At 35.5% G+C, this 19,695-nt stretch overlaps 1 non-coding gene across 1 annotated transcript; it reads right to left on the reverse strand.

Moving 5' to 3' along the window:
* Positions 1 to 10,878: 10,878 nt before the first annotated feature.
* On the reverse strand, positions 10,879 to 10,985 carry LOC122905712. Its single transcript, XR_006384405.1, has one exon. It is a non-coding gene; the product is annotated as a U6 spliceosomal RNA (small nuclear RNA).
* Positions 10,986 to 19,695: the final 8,710 nt, after the last annotated feature.

The raw sequence follows: 19,695 nt of genomic DNA on the forward strand, positions 1-19,695 counted from the left end.
TCTATTCATCAGTCTAAAAAAAAAAATATATATATATATATGTAAAATTATATGCATATAATTTTATTTATTTATTTATTTATTTAGCCCCAATCTTCTCCCCCCAGTTTTGAGTCTCTACTGATTTGGTTAGCATATAATTTTCTGGGGTCTTTGCCACCCTTTCAGTATTTTATTCTTTCATTCATATATTCTTATCTGGAATGACAAGGTGAAAATACTCACAACAAAAAAAAGAACAAGAGGCACCACTGATGGCTTGGGACCTAATCAATATGGACTTTGGTAATATGTCAGAACTAGAGTGCAGAACGATGCTTGAAAAAGGCATGGAAGATATTAGAGAATACTTTTCTGGAGAAATAAAAATCCCTTTCTGGAGAAATAAAAGAACTAAAATCTAACCAAGTTGAAATTTAAAAAAGCTATTAATGAGGTGCAATAAAAAATGGGGGCTCTTACTGATGGAAAAATGAGGCAGAAGAAAGAATCAGTGATATAGAAGACCAAGGACAGAGAAGAAAGATGCTGGGCAAGAGAGAAACAAACAACTACTGGACCATGTGGGGAGAATTCGAGAGATAAGTGATATCATAAGATGAAACAATATTAGAATAATTGGGATCTTAGAAGAAGAAGAAAGAGAGAGAGGGGCAAAAGGTATATTAGAGCAAATTACAGTAGACAATTTCCCTAATATGGCAAAGGGAACAAGCATCAAAATCCAGGAGGCACAGAGAACTGCCCTCAAAATCAATAAAAATAGGTCCACAACCCATCATCTAATAGTAAAAGTCACAAGTAATAGTGATGAAGAGAAAATCCTGAAAGAAGCTCAGGACAAGAAGTCTGTAACATTAAATTGGCAGCAGACTTATCCACAGAGATCTGGCAGGCCATAAAGAACTGGCATGATACATTCAGAGCACTAAACAAGAAAAATATGCAGCCAAGAATACTATATCCAGCTCGGCTGTCATTGAAAATAGAAGAAGAGATAAAAAGCTTCCAGGACAAACAAAAACTAAAAGAATCTGCAAACAACAAACTAGCCCTATAGGAAATATTGAAAGGGGTCCTCTAAGCAACGAGAGAGCCTAAAAATAGTAGACCAGAAAGAAACAGAGACAATACACAGTAACATTCACCTTAGAGGCAATACAAAGGCACTAAATTCATATCTCTCTATAGTTACCCTGAACATAAATCGGCTATATGCCCTAATCAAAAGACACAGGGTATCAGAATGGGTAAAAACAAAACAAAACAACAACAACAAAATACAAGACCCACTGATATGCTGTCTATAAGAAACTCATTTTAGACCCAAAGACACCTCCAGATTTAAAATGAGGGGGTAGAAAACAATTTACCATGCAAATGGATATCAAAAAAAAAGCTGGGGTGCAATCCTTATATCAGATAAATTAGATTTGAAGCCAAATACTATAGTAATAGATGAGGAATGACACTATATTATACTTAAAGGTTCTGTCCGACAAGATCTAACATTTTTAAATGTTTATGCCCATAACATGGAAGCAGCCAATTATATAAACCAGTTAATAACAAAGTCAAAAAAACACATCAACAATAATATAATAATAGTAGGGGACTTTAACACCCCTCTCACTGAAATAAACAGATCCAAGCAAAAGATCAACAAGGAAATAAAGGCTTTAAATGACACACTGGACCAGATGCATCACAGATATATTCAGAACATTCCATCCCAGAGCAACAGAGTACACATTCTTCTCTAGTGCACATGGAACATTCTCCAGAATAGATCACAACCTGGGTCACAAATCACGTCTCAACTGGTACCAAAAATTGGGATCAAACCTGCATATTTTCAGACCACATGCTCTGAAGCTAGAACTCAATCACAAGAGGAAAGTTAGAAAGAACTCAAATACATGGAGGCTAAAGAGCATCCTATTAAAGAATGAATGGATCAACCAGGAAACTAAAGAATGGAAAAAATTCATGGAAACAAATGAAAATGAAAACACAACTGTTCCAAATCTTTGGGACACAGCAAAGGCAGTCCTGAGAGGAAAGTATATAGTGATACAAGACTTTCTCAAGAAACAAGAAAGGTCTGTCTCAAATATGCAACCTAACCCTACACCTAAAGGAGCTGGAGAAAGGACAGCAAAGAAAGCCTAAACCCAGCAGCAAGAGAGAAATAATAATAATAATAATAATAATAATAATAATAATAATATCAGAGCAGAAATCAATGAAATGGAAACCAAAACAACAGTAGAACAGATCAACAAAACTAGGAGCTGGTTCTTTGAAAGAATTAATAAGGCTGATAAAGCCCTGGCTAGACTTACCAGAAAGAAAAGAGAAAGGACCCAAATTAATAAAATCATGACTGAAAGAGGAGAGATTACAACCAACACCAAAGAAATACAAAGAAGTAGAAGAACATATTATGAGCAACTATATGCCAGCAAATTTGACAACCTGAAAGAAATGGATGCACTCCTAGAGACAGAAAAACTACCAAAACAGAACCAGGAAGAAATAAAAAAACCTGAACAGACCCATAACCAGTAAGGAGATTGAAGCAGTCATCAAAATCTCCCAACAAACAAGACCGACAGAGCCAGACAGCTACCCAGGGGAATTCTACCAAACACTTAAAAAAGAATTAATACCTATTCTCCTGAAACTGTCCCAAAATATAGAAATGGAAGGAAGACTGCCAAACTCATTTTATGAGGCCAGCATTACCTTGATCCCCAAACCAGACAAAGACCCCATCAAAAAAGAATTACAAACCAATATCCTTAATGAACCCAGATGCAAAAATTCTCATCAAAATACTAGCCAATATTATCCAACAGTACATTAAAAGGATTATTCACCATGGCAAAGTAGGATTTATTCCTGGACTGCAAGTTCGGTTCAACATCTGCAAATCAATTAATGTGATACAATACATTAATAAAAAAAGAACAAGAACAATATGATACTCTCAGTAAATCCTGAAAAAGCATTTGACAAAGTACAGCATCCTTTTGTGATCAAAAGTCTCAAAGTGTAGGCATAGAGGGTACATTCCTCAATACCATCAAGCCATCTATGAAAAATCACCCAGCAAACATCATTCTCAATGGGGAAAAACCCGAGAGCTTTCCCCCTAAGGTCAGGAACACGACAGGGATGTCCATTATCACCACTGCTATTCAACATAGTACTAAAAGTCCTAGTCTGAGCAATCAGACAACAAGAAATAAAAATCATTTGAATCAGCAAAGAAGAAGTCAAACTCTCACTCTTTGCAGATGGTTTGATACTTTATGTGGAAAACCTAAAAGACTCCACTCCAAAACTGCTAGAACTCATATGGGAATTAAGTAAAGTGTTAGAATATGAAAATCAATGCTCAGAAATCAGTTACATTTCTATACATCAACTGAAAAACAGAAGAAAGAGAAATTAAGGAATCAACCCCATTTACAATTGCACCCAAAACCATAAGATACCTAGGAATAAACCTAACCAAAGAGGCAAAGAATCTATACTCAGGAAACTATAAAATACTCATGAAGAAACTGAAAAAGACACAAAGAAATGGAAAATGTTCCAGGCTCAATGACTGGAAGACCAAACATTATGAAAATGTCTATGCTACCTAAAGCTATCTAAACATTTAATGGACTCTCTATCAAAATGTCATCATTTTTTTTTCAAAGAAATGGAACCAATAATACTAAAATTTATGTGGAACCAGAAAAGATCCTGAATAGCCAAAGGAATATTGAAAAAGAAAGCCAAAGTTGGTGGCATCACAATTCCAGACTTTGAGCTCTATTACAAAGCTCTCTTCATCAAGACAGTATGATACTGGCACAAAAACAGACACATAGATCAGTGGAACAGAATAGAGAGCCCAGAAATGGACATTTAACTCTATGGTCAACTAATCTTCAACAAAACAGGAAAGAATACCCAATGGAAAAAAGACAGTTCCTTCAATAAATGGTGTTGGGAAAATTGGACAGCCACATGCAGAAGGATGATACTGGACCATTTCCTTACACCACACACAAAAATAGACTCAAAATGGATGAAAGACTTCAATGTGAAATAGGAATCCATCAAAATCCTTGAGGAGAACACAGACAGCAAACTTCAACCTCAGCCGCAACAATGTCTTCCAAGAAACATCGCCAAAGGCAAGGGAAGCAAGGGCAAAAGTGAACTATTGGGACTTTATCAAGATCAAAAGCTTTTTCACAGCAAAGAAAACAGTCAACAAAACCAAAACACAACTGACAGAATGGGAGAAGATATTTGCAAATGACCTATCAGATAAAGGGCTAGTATCCAAAGTCTATAAGAAACTTATCAAATTCAATAAATTTGATATTTATTCTAATAAATTAGAATAAATAATCTAATCAAAAAATCAGCAGAAGACATGAACAGACATTTCTGCAAAGAAGACATCCAGATGGCCAACACACACATGAAAAAGTGCTCAACGTCACGTGGCATCAGGGAAATACAAATCAAAACCACAATGAGATACCACCTCACAAATCAGTCAGAATGGCTAAAATTAACTACTCAGGAAGCGACAGATGTTGGAGAGGATGCGGAGAAAGGGGAACCCTCCTGCACTGTTAGTTGGAATGCAAGCTGGTGCAGCCATGCAATAAAATAGCATGGAGGGTCCTCAAAAAGTTGAGGTATTTACCCTAAAGATACAAATGTAGTGATCTGAAGGGGCGTGTGCATCAGAATGCTTATAGCAGCAGTGTCCACAATGGCCAAACTACAGAAAGAACCTAGATGTCCATCAACAGATGAATGGATAAAGAAGATACGGTATATATATGCTATGGAATACTATGCATCCATCAAAAGAAATGAAATCTTGCCATTTGCAAAGAAGCAGATGGAACTAGAGGGTATTACGCTGAGTGAAAGAAGTCAATCAGAGAAAGACAATTATCATATGATATCTCTGACATGAGGAATTTGAGAGGCAGGGCGGGGGCTTATGGGGGGTAAGGAAGGAAAAAATGAAACAAGATGGGATCAGGAGGGAGACAAACCATAAGAAACACTTAATCTCACAAAACAAACTGAAAGTTGCTGGGAAGTGGGGCGATAGGGAAAGGGTGGTTGGATTATGGACATTGGGGAGGGTATGTGCTATGGTGAGTGCTGTGAAATGTGTAAGCCAGATGATTCACAGACCTGGACCCCTGGGGCAAATCATACACTGCATGTTAATAAAAACAATTTTAAAAAGAAGGTTCTAAATTGACAATCAAAAGCCCAAATTTCATCCCTAATCCAGACCTACTGAGGTGAATCTCTGAGAAGAAAGCCCATGAATATCACTTTTAAAAATAACCTTTTAAAGGTTATTTTTAAAAACTTTTTATATATTATATATAAAATATATTATATGTTATATATTCAAATATATAAAATATAAATATATAAATACATTTATATATTATAATATTTTATTATACATTATATATTATATATTTTTTCTTATATATTATATATTTTTATATATTTATATTTATAACTTTTTTTAAAAAAGGACACCTGAGTGGCTCAGTTGTTGAGGGATGGGCTCTTGATTTCAGCTCAGGTCATGATCCCAGGGTCAGAAGATCAAGTCCCACCTCAGGCTCTGCACTCAACCTGCAGTCTGCTTATCCCTCTCCTGCTCCTCCTCATTGCTCTGGCTCTCTCTGTCATCTCTCTCTCTCTCAAATAAATAATCTTGGGGAAAAAAATATCCCAGATGTTATTTATGCACCTAATACTGAGATATCTGTATTGTATAAACATCTGTCAGTGGAATTGTGTTGAAAAAAGTCTACTTGATTATATGAACCAGATGTCTGAGCCAAGTCATAAAATACAGGGTGTCAGATATAAATGAAGAGAAATGGTTACGTTGTTTTTAAACCTTTTGGTAACACTTACTAAATTTGGTATTGTGAACAATATTAAATTTCCTTCTGATTTAGTAAAAGTACATTTTTTACATTTAGGTTTGTACTATTCTCTTCCTCTTGAGAACATTAAAGCCACCAAGAGAAATTGTGGTTGCCTATGATGATGGGTATTTCCATCTAATTTGACAAGAAAGAGGGATTTGGGGGAAACTTTATAAAATTGTTCTTGAAATTTATTTTATTTATTTGTAATAAATATATTATCTCTAAAACTAGATTATAAATCAGTTTACCTTGCTTCATCTAGCCATATATAGCTAAAAAAAGCCAAGCTATATAATGCTTTCTTGGATAGAAATTCTGGGTAAATAAGCATTTCCAAATGTTAATTTTGAGTAAAATTTCTCACTCAATTCCATGCATACATGATCTTCCCTTAGTGAAACTGAAAAATCAAATAAACAGAACAAATATCTTTTTTAAACATTTTTTTAAAGATTTTATTTATTTATTTGACAGAGATCGCAAGTAGGCAGAGAGGCAGAGAGAGAGAGAGAGGAGGAAGCAGGCTCCTTGCTGAGCAGAGAGCCCGATGCGGGGCTCGATCCCAGGACCCTGAGATCATGACCTGAGCCGAAGGCAGAGGCTTTAACCCACTGAGCCACCCAGGTGCCCCTAAATATTTTTTTTTAAATGGGGAAAAAACAAACACTATTTTCTCTATATATGCTTGATACACAGAACAACATAGGTATGATTGATGAAATAATGAGTAAAATAAGCAAAAATGAAAAGTACCATTACGATATAACTTTTTTAAGTTAAAAAATGACTAACACTAGGGGCGCCTGGGTGACTCAGTGGGTTAAATCCTCTGCCTTCAGCTCAGGTCATGATTCCAGGGTCCTGGGATCAAGCCCCACATCAGGCTCTCTGCTCAGCAGGGAGCCTGCTTCCTCCTCTCTCTGCCTGCCTCTCTGCCTACTTGTGATTTCTATCTTTCAAATAAATAAATAAAATATCTGAAAAAAATGACTAGCACTAATTAATATAATTTGATGAAAATATAAAAAGAAGCAATGTAATAAAATAATGGTTATTTGGGTGTTGGGGAGAGGGTAGGCAAGTGATAAAAATGTAGCTTTAAGTATAGAGAAGCTATTATAAATTAATAATTTTTACATTGGGAAACAAATTCATAAGGTCTCCCTAAAAATGACTTGTCAAAATTTATCTCTGATGAGATTAAATAGTAGTTGATTGATACAATTCAGTTGTGCCTTTGGTGAAAAACTGATATTGGAATGAATGAATTAGCATTCTCAAAATTATAACATAGGAACTAATTTTAGGATTTTTTAAAAAATTTTAGGATGTTAAGAGAGATATCCTTAGAAATGGTAGAATATTTCTCTTAGTGAAAACCAACCACTGCCAAATATTTCATGGCCTATAAAACATATTAAAAAGAACAATGGCAAAAATAACAGCAAGAAACTCTCACACAAGACCCATCACCTGTATCTGATGATATTTGGAAATTATTTGCTTTTTATCAAGAGCTATTTATTTGCTTTATGTTTATTCTGGAAGATTCCAAACAATATATTTCTTTAAAATGACTCTTCATCAATAAATTAAAGATAAGATATAAGGAAATAATTTCTTTAAAAAAGTTCATGTTTTTCCCTTTTCAGTTCCATGTTGACACCTTAACTTATTAATTAACTTATTAATTCGAGCCACTATTTATTCTAAGTATAGTGATCATGATGTAAGATAATTTACAGTTTTATAAATAACCTTCTCATTAATATGCTTCCACAGCCAAGAAAGAGGCAAGATTCAACCAAAGGGGATTTACTCACATCAAAAGAGGACAAATATTATAACTTAAAATATTTGAAGGTAAAGGAAACTAGATACAAACAAAAGCATGCCTATGGATGGATAGGAGTATGTCCTTTTAAAAAGAAAAGATATCTCTTTCTTCTGTGATTTGGGGGAAAAAATTCCACAGTGCCTTTAGCTGTTTTCTGTTGGTAGGAATTTTCCTTCAGACCTCATTTTCAATGTAGGTTACTTGTATGATATAAAAATATTCTTAACGCATAGACCAATTTGTCTGAAATCTTCTCTAATATCTCTTATTTTCTCCTATATTATACTTGCTGAGTGAGATGAAATAGATAACTAAAAATAAGCATGTTTATGACAATATTTTATCAACTTATTTAAATACATGGAAAAAGCTCACATGTATTAAGTCCTTAAATTTCACCAGAAACTATTGTGAACAACTTGCATGTATTAACTTTTTTAAATGTTAATTTCCTCTGAGCTGGCAATTGTTGCCTCCATGCAAAGAAGAGGAAAATAAGTCACAGATAAGTAAACTGTACAAGGTCACATAGCTAGTAAGAAGTGGATCTGAGATCTGTAGTTTTGTTTAATTGTATACCTGATGCTCTTTATTCTTTCTTTTTAAGATTTTATTTATTTATTTATTTGACAGAGAGAGAGAGAGAGAGAGATACAGTGAGACAGGGAACTCAAGCAGTGGGAGTTGGAGAGGGAAGTAGGCTTCCCACCAAGCAGGGAGCCAGCCCAATGTGGGCTTGATCCCAGGACCACAGGATCATGACCTGAGCCAAAGGCAGACACTTAATGACTGAGTCATCCAGGCACTCCAGACCTGATGCTCTTAACCACTATACCTTAATATATCAAGGTCCATTAAACTATTATCACCTGAATAATTAAATATGTACAAATGTTAGCACAACTAAATACATGATTCAGGGAAAAAAAATGTTCCAATGTTCAATACACTACTAAGTAGTCAAAATATAAGCAATATAATTATCTGTTTTTATATGCATATATTTATTAAATAAGGAAATATTTAATTACATTTTATAATCATAAAAAAACCCTCATTTTTAAATGCCTAAGTGTTGCAAGCACAATCATAATGTGCTTTATTTATTTTGACCCTATGATAAACTCTGTTATCATGCTCCTTTGTGAACAATTGAAAAGGATATGGAATTTTAAAATGTTTATGCTTACATATTGTGGGTTAAGTCAACATCAGTGAAGAAACTGGGTTTCTAATAATATAACTACATTAAAAATGTTGGGGAAAAAAGAAAACTGAGTCATTTGATTTTTGAGTTGTGTCTAGTGCCATGTCAGAATAGAAATGACATTAGTATTTTTATTCAGTCACACATGTATGCAGTCACTCCAAAACCCTATGTTTTTGAGCCTATGAAACACAGTAAGAACACAAACAAAAGCAAGATGAATAGGAAGATGTAAAGGGGAAAAATCACAGTGTTCCAACCTCAGAATTTTCAGAATCCAGAGAACTCAATCTTAGCCTGTGTATATGCTGCTTGCATACATTCAGTTTGAAAGAAAAATCACAGAGATTTTAGATGCTGCATCAGAAGTCAGCAAGCAATAGTCCAAATGCCCAATGTGACCGTCTACCTGTTTTTGTTTTGCATGGTGAACTAAGAGGATTTTATACCCTCAATATTGAAAAAAAATCAAATGTATCCTATTGTGTAACACATAAAAATTATAGGAAATCAAAATTTAGTGTCTGTATATAAGGTTTTGGCATACTCCTTCTTTTATGTATTTTCTCTGGCTGTTTTTGCACTACAAGGACAAATTTCAGATGTTATGAAAGATGGTATCAATTGCAAAGCTTAAAATATTTGCTATCTTTAAAGAAAGGTTTGTTGTCCTTCACATATACTATCCATATAGGAAATGTTTACTGGGAAATTATCTTGCTATGTGAATGGAGCTACTCATATTGAAATAATCTTTTTCTGAATAACTCTGTTAATTCTTCATTAGAAATTCAGATGCTGCCCACGTTAATTTTTAATGTGTTTTTACTTTTTAAATATTTTAATTATTTGAGAAAGCAAGAGAGAAAACATGAGTGGGGGGAAGGGCAGAGAGTGAGGGAAAAGCAGACTCCCTGCTGAGCAGGGAATCTGATGTGGGGCTCAATCCCAGGACCCTGGGATAATAACCTGAGCTGAAAGCAGATGCTTATCGAACTGAGCTACCCAGGCACCCTTGGATCCTGTCCATTTTAAACAATGACAGTGACTGATTATTATAATCTTTAAGTACAAATAATATGTTTCTGTTGCAAATGTACAGTATTTTGCAGCATATATGCAATATGACACTATGTAGTCATGGTGTTAGTTTAAAACATATAAAATGTAGTTCTTATCCACAAATATCTGAACATTTAAATATAAAGAAATGATTTATTATTTGTCAAATCTTGGGCTATGTCTTTGGAAGTAGTTTTTTTACAAAAATCTCTAACATTAGGATACATTAAAGTTAGGAATAAGATTAATCCTGGGGGATTTAACTATACCTCACATTTTCCAACAGCAGTTTTCAACCCTGATTACATTTTGGGACTCTCTTGGCTTGTTTTCTTAGAGAAGTTTAATTCTCTTTCAGTTCACAATATTAAAAATTAAATTCATACTGATGACCTAGATTTTTTAAAAAACAGAACAAATCAATGGTTATCCCAGGTAAACTGTTCTACCATATAAATGAGAACTCTGGATTCTATACTACTGGAATAACTCCAGACTTAATGTCCCATCAGAAAGTTTTCTGGATTGACCATATGAGAACTTCACTAGGTCTGAAGTTAAGAAAGAATGATATAATCTCTTTATATATTACTTGTGAATAAACTTTTCATTGACTTTTATTGTCTGATGCAGTTTGGCTAGAAATAGTAATAATAAATTATCTATTCAATTGTTAAAGTGTTCTAGGGTAACCTTAATCATCTCTATATTTTTTCTTTTTTCTGTAAGGTTCTCTTTTATTTAAAAGGTCATTCACAAAATTCTATATCCACAGATTAAAAAATAGGGAATGTTTCAGAAATCTGTGTATCATCCTTGTATAGAGGTGATGCTAATCTTCTCTGTATCATTCCAATTTTAGCATATGTGTTGCCAATGTAAGCACTATATTTTTACTTCTAGTGACTTCATTTATACCCACAGTTTCTCTTTATCACTTATATATACACCTTAGCTATCCAAAATCTACTTTGGCAGCTCCAAATTCCTCTTAAGCACCAAACATGTGCTTAAGCACCAAACATGTGTCTTCCTGGGTCCATTGAATATATCGCCACATGTTTCATGAAAAACTTAATCTCATAATGTTCAAATCTGAATTCAGCTAGCTTTCTTTTTCTCCTCCAAATTTACTTCATGTTGAGTACTCTTAATTTCAGTGAATGGTGTTGGTACCCTCTCACTTTCTGAAGCAGAAATTATCAGCATCATTCTAGACACTTTCCTTACACTTATTCCTCATTGCCATGCCTTCCCCCTTTGCATGCACTGAAAAAAGAGGAGATTACTATTTACCAATTTTATCTCCTAAGTATCTCCACTCTAAGTACTGAGTACTAAGTATTCCTCCTCTCCATTTGCACAGTCACAACCTCAGTTTATCATCTCTTAGGCTCACAATATTTGTATTAGTCTCTTTACTAGATCCCTTGCCTAAATTCATTTTCAAACTATCCATCTTTCATAATGCTTACAGAAATGACTTAACAAGTCTGCTTTATTTTTTTAACAAGTTTTCTTTGAATAATTCAGTACACATTGCCCAAATTTAGTCCAAATATTGTATTACAGCATAAGGAACTCTGAATCTTCATCTTATCTCCTCTAAAATGCATGTCTTTTCACTTAATTGTATCCTATAATTCAATCTTGCTGAACTAGGGTCATTTCCCAGCACATGTTAGTCTCCTCCTTGTACTTCTGGGCCTTTTGATAAAATGCTCTGATTTGTTCTCTCAACTTTCTACCTGACTAATTCCTGCTGGATTTTTAAAACCCAGCTTACTTGTAACATCATCTTAAAAGTTTTTCTAGTGTTGTCACTGAAAATGGCAGAGTAAAGAAATCCAAAAGTTCATCCTTCCATAAAGGCAATGGAATCTTATAAAAACTGTCAGAATCAACCTTTTCGGAATTCTGGAAACAGACCAAAACCTTCATCAATGAGGGTAAGATTTAAGTAAGAAAAGTCATCTGAATCTTGTAAGAACAGAGGGTTTTGTGGTGTAACTTATGCTGTTCTTTTCTTTCTTTCTTTTTTTATTTTTTTGGATGGGGGAGGGGCAGAAGGAGTAAGAGAGAATCCTACACAAGCTCATGCCCAGTGTGAGCCTGATGGAAGGCTTGATCTCACAACCTTGAGAACATGACCTGGTCTGAAATCAAGATTCGGATGCCTAACCAACTGAGCCACCCAGGCACCTCAGATTTACGTTGTTCTCATTTCACATTCCCAGTTAATCCACAACTCTTGTACAGATACCAGTGCCAGAGGGAACAAAAAAGACCTCATTCACAAAGAATTGTGTTCATTTGTTTTGACCTATCTAATGGCTCTCTAGAAGACCAACTGAAGGGTTGCCTTTATCTTGTTTAACTTGGAACTGTGGCAGTTTTGGGGAGGTATTTGTCAAAAACATTTATAGAGAGATGTATTAGCTTTCTGAAACAATGGATAACACTTGGGGAAAACCACTTACTAATGAAAAAGCTTGGTGGAGAAGACTAGGGAATGAGATGCTTTGGGGAAACATATGCTTTTTGTTTTGTTTTTTAAAGATTTATTTATTTATATATTTATTTTAGAAAGAGATAACAAATGGGGGAAGGTGCAGGGGTGGGGAGAGAGAGAGTAAGAGAAGCAGATTCCCCACTGAGCATAGAATCCAAGATGGGGCTTGACCCAGGGTTTGATTTCAGGATCCTGAGATCATGACCTGAACCAAAATCAAGTCAGTTGATTAACTGACTGAGCCACCCAGATGTCCCAGGAAACACATGTTTTCAAAAGCTCCAGTACACTCAAGGGAATATGAAAAGTCATGTGAATTTCCAAAGCAGGGCACATGCTCAAGAAAGAATTAAGAAGGCCCTAAGCTCTCATTCTGACTGAACCCCGGGATCTACACAGAGAGGAAGTAAAGGCCAAGGCAGAGATGTAAATTGCTTAACTGAGTGTTGAAGGTATGCCAAGCATACACACAGACCACTGGCAAAGACTGGGAATTTATTCTTTATTTTTGGGAATTTATTGTTTACAGGTGTTTAAGCAAATCTTATTCCAGCCTCTAGCTCACCACTAAACTAACAGAACATTAGGGGCCACACACAACAGAAAGCAGACTTTACAATTAGTTCAGAAAGTCACCAGATACCCAAACAATAACAACAACAAGGAACAATAGCAAACCCTAGGGGCAGGGGTTTCCAGATATCCTGATTTCTAGAGTTGGTACATTATCATATTAAAAATACTCAGTTTTCAACAAAAATGTGATGCATACAAATAAATGAGAAAGTATGGTCCATAAACAGGAGTGGGAGGGAAGCAATAAATAGAAACTGTCTCTAAGGAAGTCCAAACATTGAATTTACTAGATAAAGACTACTACACTTCTATGTTTCTATTTATAGGAAATGTCCAGAATAGGCAAATCCACTGAAACAGAAAACAGATTCACAGTTTCCAGGGGGAAAAAGACTGGGGGAAACAAGAAAGGACTCTTTAAAATGGATATGGGGTTTCCTTTTGGGGTGATTAAAATGTTATGGAATAAGGTAGTGGTGATAGTATGCATAACATTGTAAGTATGCTACATAGCACTGAACTGTATAACTTAAAATGGTTAAGGTGGTGAATTTTATGTTATGTGAAGGTATCTCAATAAAAATATGAGTCCCCTTCCTCCCAAGAAAGTTTTCAAGACTTCTCTACCTTAGCTTTGGTACTCCTTGTAGGTCACATAGTTTCCCATTGCATATCTCTACCAGATTCTCCTGAAATTGCTGTTTTTTTTTTTGAATGTCTTTTCACCTTGACTGTGGATTCATGGGGATTAGTTATAATGCTCCTCAGCCTAATAGCTAGAATTGTGCTTGAGGTACAAATCCACCACACTGGAAAAATTGTGTAACAGAACCTTGTAGATGCTTACTTGGGATTTATCTGTGATCATAAGGCAGATTCAAAATGAGAAGAGTAATTACCCTGAAAGTAACTGTCCTGAAGGAATACAGTAAATAGGATATGCTATAGCTATTCACCTTTCAGAGGTAGTTAAAGACAGCCTCCTTCTAGGATGGACACAGAGAGCCTTAGTCTGAGACATCAAAGGACTTACTATAGCTCAAAACATGTTAAGTCCAAATGAAACAATTCAACTACAACACAAGATCCATAAAATTAAGATACAGGATATTATATGCATTGTATATGTCAGGGAAAAAGTAAAATAGGAGAGCAAATGCTATAGAAAGAACTAATGGGAAAATTGTAAGAGGATCTGGCCCTGAATAATGGTTATTTAAACCTTCTTGGGAGTGATTCACCATCTCCCCATCTGTATATGGAGTTCTGCCATGTCCAATTGGGTTGTTATCAAAATAAATGTGGTTAACAGATGTCCTCAAAGTCTAAGACAATTAACTGGATATGATGAAACAAGAAGACATTTGAAAATTATCGTAAGTTTCCGGGATCTGATAGCTAGGAAAACTGTACTGGCTGTAATAAAATGAGGAAGATGTGAAGGTCTATCCATTTTGAGGGAAAGATGATAACAAAGAGGACTGGACATGTTATGTTGAAGACTAAATGGACATACATAAAAATGCCAAAACTCAGGGTGAGGATGGAACCTTTCTTAATATTAACCAAGAGTTTTGATAAATAAGATAGATGCTCTTCAAATTCACTGGGTGTTCTTATGATAATGATAGCTAGAAATTCATGTAACAAATAAGAAACACATTTTTAGCAAATGATCTTCTTTTTGTTGTTGTTTAGGTTTTATTTCATCATCATAATCTTAACTCTGTGATCCAGGTAGACTTGAAGGGGAATAAAGAAAACATGGAATCCATGGACTTGCAGCCAGAGCACAAAGATTATAGAAAATTTCCAGCAGATGGGGGTAAAGGGGACCTCTCCAGAGCTACAGAAGGAATGGGCTGGTAGTTCAGATAAAACACAAGTCAAATTTATTAGATTTGTCCATAGTCAGCAACTGTGATCTTGCTGGTCTTGCCATTCTTGGACTCAAAACCTTCCAGGCTTCCACAATATTCATACCCTATTTCACCATGCCAAAGACCACATGCTTGCCATCCAAGCACTCAGCCTTGGCAGCACAGACGTAAAACTGGGAAGTGTGTTGGGTCCAGTATTTGCCATGGACAGGATGCCAGGACCGGTGTGCTTCAGAATGAAATTCTTATCCTCAAATTTCTCCCCATGCCACCGCCACCCCAGCACATACATCCTGGAATAACCATGTGAAAGCAGGAAACTTTATAAGCAATTCCTTTTTCCCAGTGCTTAGGCATCAAAATTCCCTGTTGTATTTGGAACTTTGTCTGGAAACTGTTCAAAGGAGACACAGCCTAAGCACTGCTGTCCACAGTGATGTTCAAGAACATGGTGGTGCTGACCACGGCTGGGTGGCTCAGATGTCTCTGGGGCGCTGGTATCTGCCAGGCCAGCAAACTACATTCTAATTCGTAGTTTTAATAATTGTTGTAATCACTAATCCATTAAGCCATATAATCAATATTTATCAAGGGCCAAATATATGCTAAGAATAGATGCTGAGGATAGAAAGATAAACACTATTCACAAAGTCCCCACCTTACAGAGCATACATTGTGATTAAGTTAAATATATCAATCAAGGAAGATCCTATAGTTTGATTTTAAAAAATCAGTAAGTATGTACATTGCAAAGTTATCATCATAAAACTTGTCTTCCCTCTTGTTCCTCAGCAGATTAATTCACTGTTATTATTAAATTCATGACAAGTCCCATATGCCGCCACCAAGGAGAAGAAGCATTTTCACTATACTACTCAGTTCTGAGCTATTACTACTGCTTCCTTTGTTATTATTTTATGTACCAATAATGTGCTGAGTAAAAACTAAGTGCCAATTTCTGGGACATGGCTGAGAATACATATAATCAGATAATACCACTGCCACACAAAAATTTTACAGTCTAGAGAATGAAGCATAAATTTATACAAGTGTGAAATTATTAATTAGAGTATGGAATGAGATGCATAGATTGTTAGCTGCATATAAAACCTGCCAAACTGAATGTTTTAATCAGAGTTAAATACAGTGTCCCAGCATCATGATTCAGTAGACTATCCAGTGTCAAGAGATAAATGACTAGCCAGTGTAAGAGGAGGTATTTACATCTCATTCCAGTAGCAAAGCATATGGTAGACTTCATTCTCAGAAGTCAAAATGATAGCACTTTGCCCAATTAAAACTATATTTATATATACAAATTTCCCCAAATTTCAAATTCAATCCCTTAAAAAAATCAACATTAGAAATGACATTTTTAGGGTTGCCTGGGTGGCTCAGTGGGTTAAAGCCTCTGCCTTCAGCTCAGGTCATGATCCCAGGGTCCTGGGATCGAGCCCTGGATCGTGCTCTCTGCTCAGCAGGGAGCCTGCTTCCTCCTCTCTCTCTCTCTCTCTGCCTGCCTCTCTGCCTAGTTGTAATCTCTCTCTGTGTCAAATAAATAAATAAAATCTAAAAAAAAGAAATAACATTTTAAAATTTTAAATTATATTTGTTTACACCAGAACTGAAAATCTAGAAATAGCATTTTAAGTAGGTAAGTGATTTTTTAGAAAAGAAAGCCTAGAAACAGAATACACATTCATTTCAAGTAATCTTGGATGAATTATTACAGAATGATCATGTACTAAGCCACAGAGAGATTTTTAATAAATTCCAAAAGTGGAATTTACTTTGCATGACCAAGGTAAAATTATTCTAGAAATTTTAACTTTTTGAGCAAAGACATTCTAGTGACAGGCAACCTCAACTTACATCATTGATGAATGGATAGGAATTGGGTATAAAAAAGTCAAAGAAAGTGTATGCAGGGAAATGCATTGCAGTGAAAGAAATATTGTGAGCAAAGATACAGAAGTCAAATATAAGTGATGAGTTACGGAAATGGCATATAGTTAAACTTGGCCAGAATTTAGTGATTATGAAGTAATGCTAGGAAAGAATAACAGATCCAATCTTTGGTCTTTGTATTAGCCATAACTCTTTATTAGCAAGTCATATTTCTTTTTTTTTTTTAAGATTTTATCTATTCATTTGACAGAGAGAGATCACAAGTAGGCGAGAGGCAGGCAGAGAGAGAGGGAGAAGCAGGCTCCCCGCTGAGCAGAGAGCCCGATGCAGGGCTTGATCCCAGGACCCTGGGATCATGACCTGAGCGGAAGGCAGAGGCTTTAACCCACTGAGCCACCCAGGTGCCCCAGCAAGTCATATTTCTTATGGGCCTATGGAATTCTAAGACATGCAGCTTATGAGAGGCTATTTATATATAGCTAGTTTGAGGAAATTTAAGTTTTACTTTTTGTTTTCTCTTTTCAAGTAGCATGACAACTGGCATAAAAAGCTTTAACAGAAAATGTTCTCTCCGCTCTAGCAGAAAATATCTTAAAAAGAATTTTGATCAACTCAGCTTAATTCACATGTTCACCTCTAAATCAATTTTTTCTGGCTAAGGAAATGGAGTTCCGTTTGGTTTGACTTAGGTTATATAACTAACATCACACCACTCTGCGATGGAAATTGTTCCAATGGTTTGTATTTGATTCCCACTGCTGAATAACAAATTGCCACACACTTAGAAGCATAATATAACACAGTTGTTGTCTAATAGTTTCCATGGCTGGGAGTATAGGAAATTTGGCTGGGTCCTTTTTTTCAGGGGCCTAATGTCCATTTCTGTGGGGAGCTTAGCACTAGTCCACATTATTCTACCTTGGCAGCCATTTTTGTGGCCAAGTGAAATGCACGCCATGAACTGACACTAGCCCTTCTGGTGAGTGCCAAGTATGTGCTCTAAATACAGCCCCCAACATCCCTTGTTATATGCACTCTCCCCTGACTCCCAGGCCTTTACCTTGTGAGACCCTTGGTAAGAGATCCCACCCCCAGAAGCTTACCAAAACCCTACTTCTTTCGGTTTGAACCGACCCAAACCTTGGGCCCTAATGATCGCATGCGCCACAGGTCCCGCTGTGTTCTCTCTGCCAGCATCCTTCCTGGAGTTCCCCACATGCCCCTGGGGGTATGACCTGTACCTTGTCTAGGACCTGTGAGTAATAAATGTCTCTATTTCACTTTCTCTTGTGGTCTTCGGCTGAATCATTGGTCACCATCAGACACTCTGGGACTCTATAAATGTTAATTCAACAAAGTCGCAATAACCTGGAAAATAGACTAGGGAGTAATCTACGTCAAACACCTTCAGCTTGTTGCCAGAATTCACCCCAGGTACCCCCTTGTTCCTTCTTTATCTCTTTTCACTCTTTTCATTTTACATATTTGATTATTTGTTTGTCAATTAGTCGTCCTCCTTAGAATGTAAATTCCATGAGAGCAAGGGTTTCATTTGCTGGTTTGCTGCTGCTGTTGTTGTTTGTTTGTTTGTTTGTTTATAATACTTGTGCTCACAGAATCTAAGGAAGGGTTGGAAATACTATTATTTCCAAGATGATTTCACAGATGACTATTTGCAAGTGAATATATATATGACTTTACTAGTCATAAGATTTTAGAGAAAGATATTGTGTGATATTACTACCACAATGCGTTTTTAATAAAGTTTTTTTTCTAAGATGACATTTATTTAATCATTCCTTCTAGAACTTTCCTTAATCTTAGAATCAGTTTAATTTTTAAAAAATTTTTATTCTCCGGGGCACCTGGGTGGCTCAGTGGGTTAAAGCCTTTGACTTCGGCTCGGGTCATGATCCCAGGATCCTGGGATGGAGCCCCACATCGGGCTCTCTGCTCAGCAGGGAGCCTGCTTCCCTTCTTCTCTCTCTCTGCTTACCTGTGATCTCTGTTTGTCAAATAAATAAATAAAATCTTTTAAAAAAAATTATTCTCCATCTTCCTCTCATTGTTTCCAAATATTTTATTTTATCCTTCAGTAAGTTTTCAATTCCTTTGGAAAATTACAGAAAAATCTAAGTAAAAAATATTTTTCTAATTTTTACTTACAAAACTGATTATAAATAATCTAAATCTCAAAATAAAAGTTTATATTATTCCTCAAACTGGATTTTTCAAAAGTACACAACGTTAGGTTAACTTCTCTAACAGTTTTCAAGCTTCTAATGTTACTATAGGCATAGAATCTGAATACTTTAGCTAAATATTAAACTTCTGTTAAAAAGACATTAATAGGGAAAGAAACTTTAATATATTCCTTTCTATAATCAAGAGTAAGATTAACATTCAGCTAGTGAAATTCTGCAGAAAAGGAAAGACCTGTTAAGAGACTTAAAATGCTAGAAGAGAGCCTGCATTTACTATAAATGCATACTAAGAACCTCGCTGTATCACACTTTAGAAATTAAAGTTCAAGAACCATTGCTAATGAAAGTAAAAAATAATTACTATTCAAAAGTCATTTTAATTTGGTGCCAAGAATTAATTTAAAATAATTTCACATTTGACCTAAAGAACCCTATGTTTTGGCCTACATTTGTATACTGCAAGTTCCCTTGTGAAATTTAATGAATTGTCTTGTTTTAATATCAAGTACTTCTCTT

This window comes from Neovison vison, chromosome 4 (genome assembly GCF_020171115.1).
Source record: "Neovison vison isolate M4711 chromosome 4, ASM_NN_V1, whole genome shotgun sequence".
Classification (NCBI taxonomy): Eukaryota; Metazoa; Chordata; class Mammalia; order Carnivora; family Mustelidae; genus Neogale; species Neogale vison.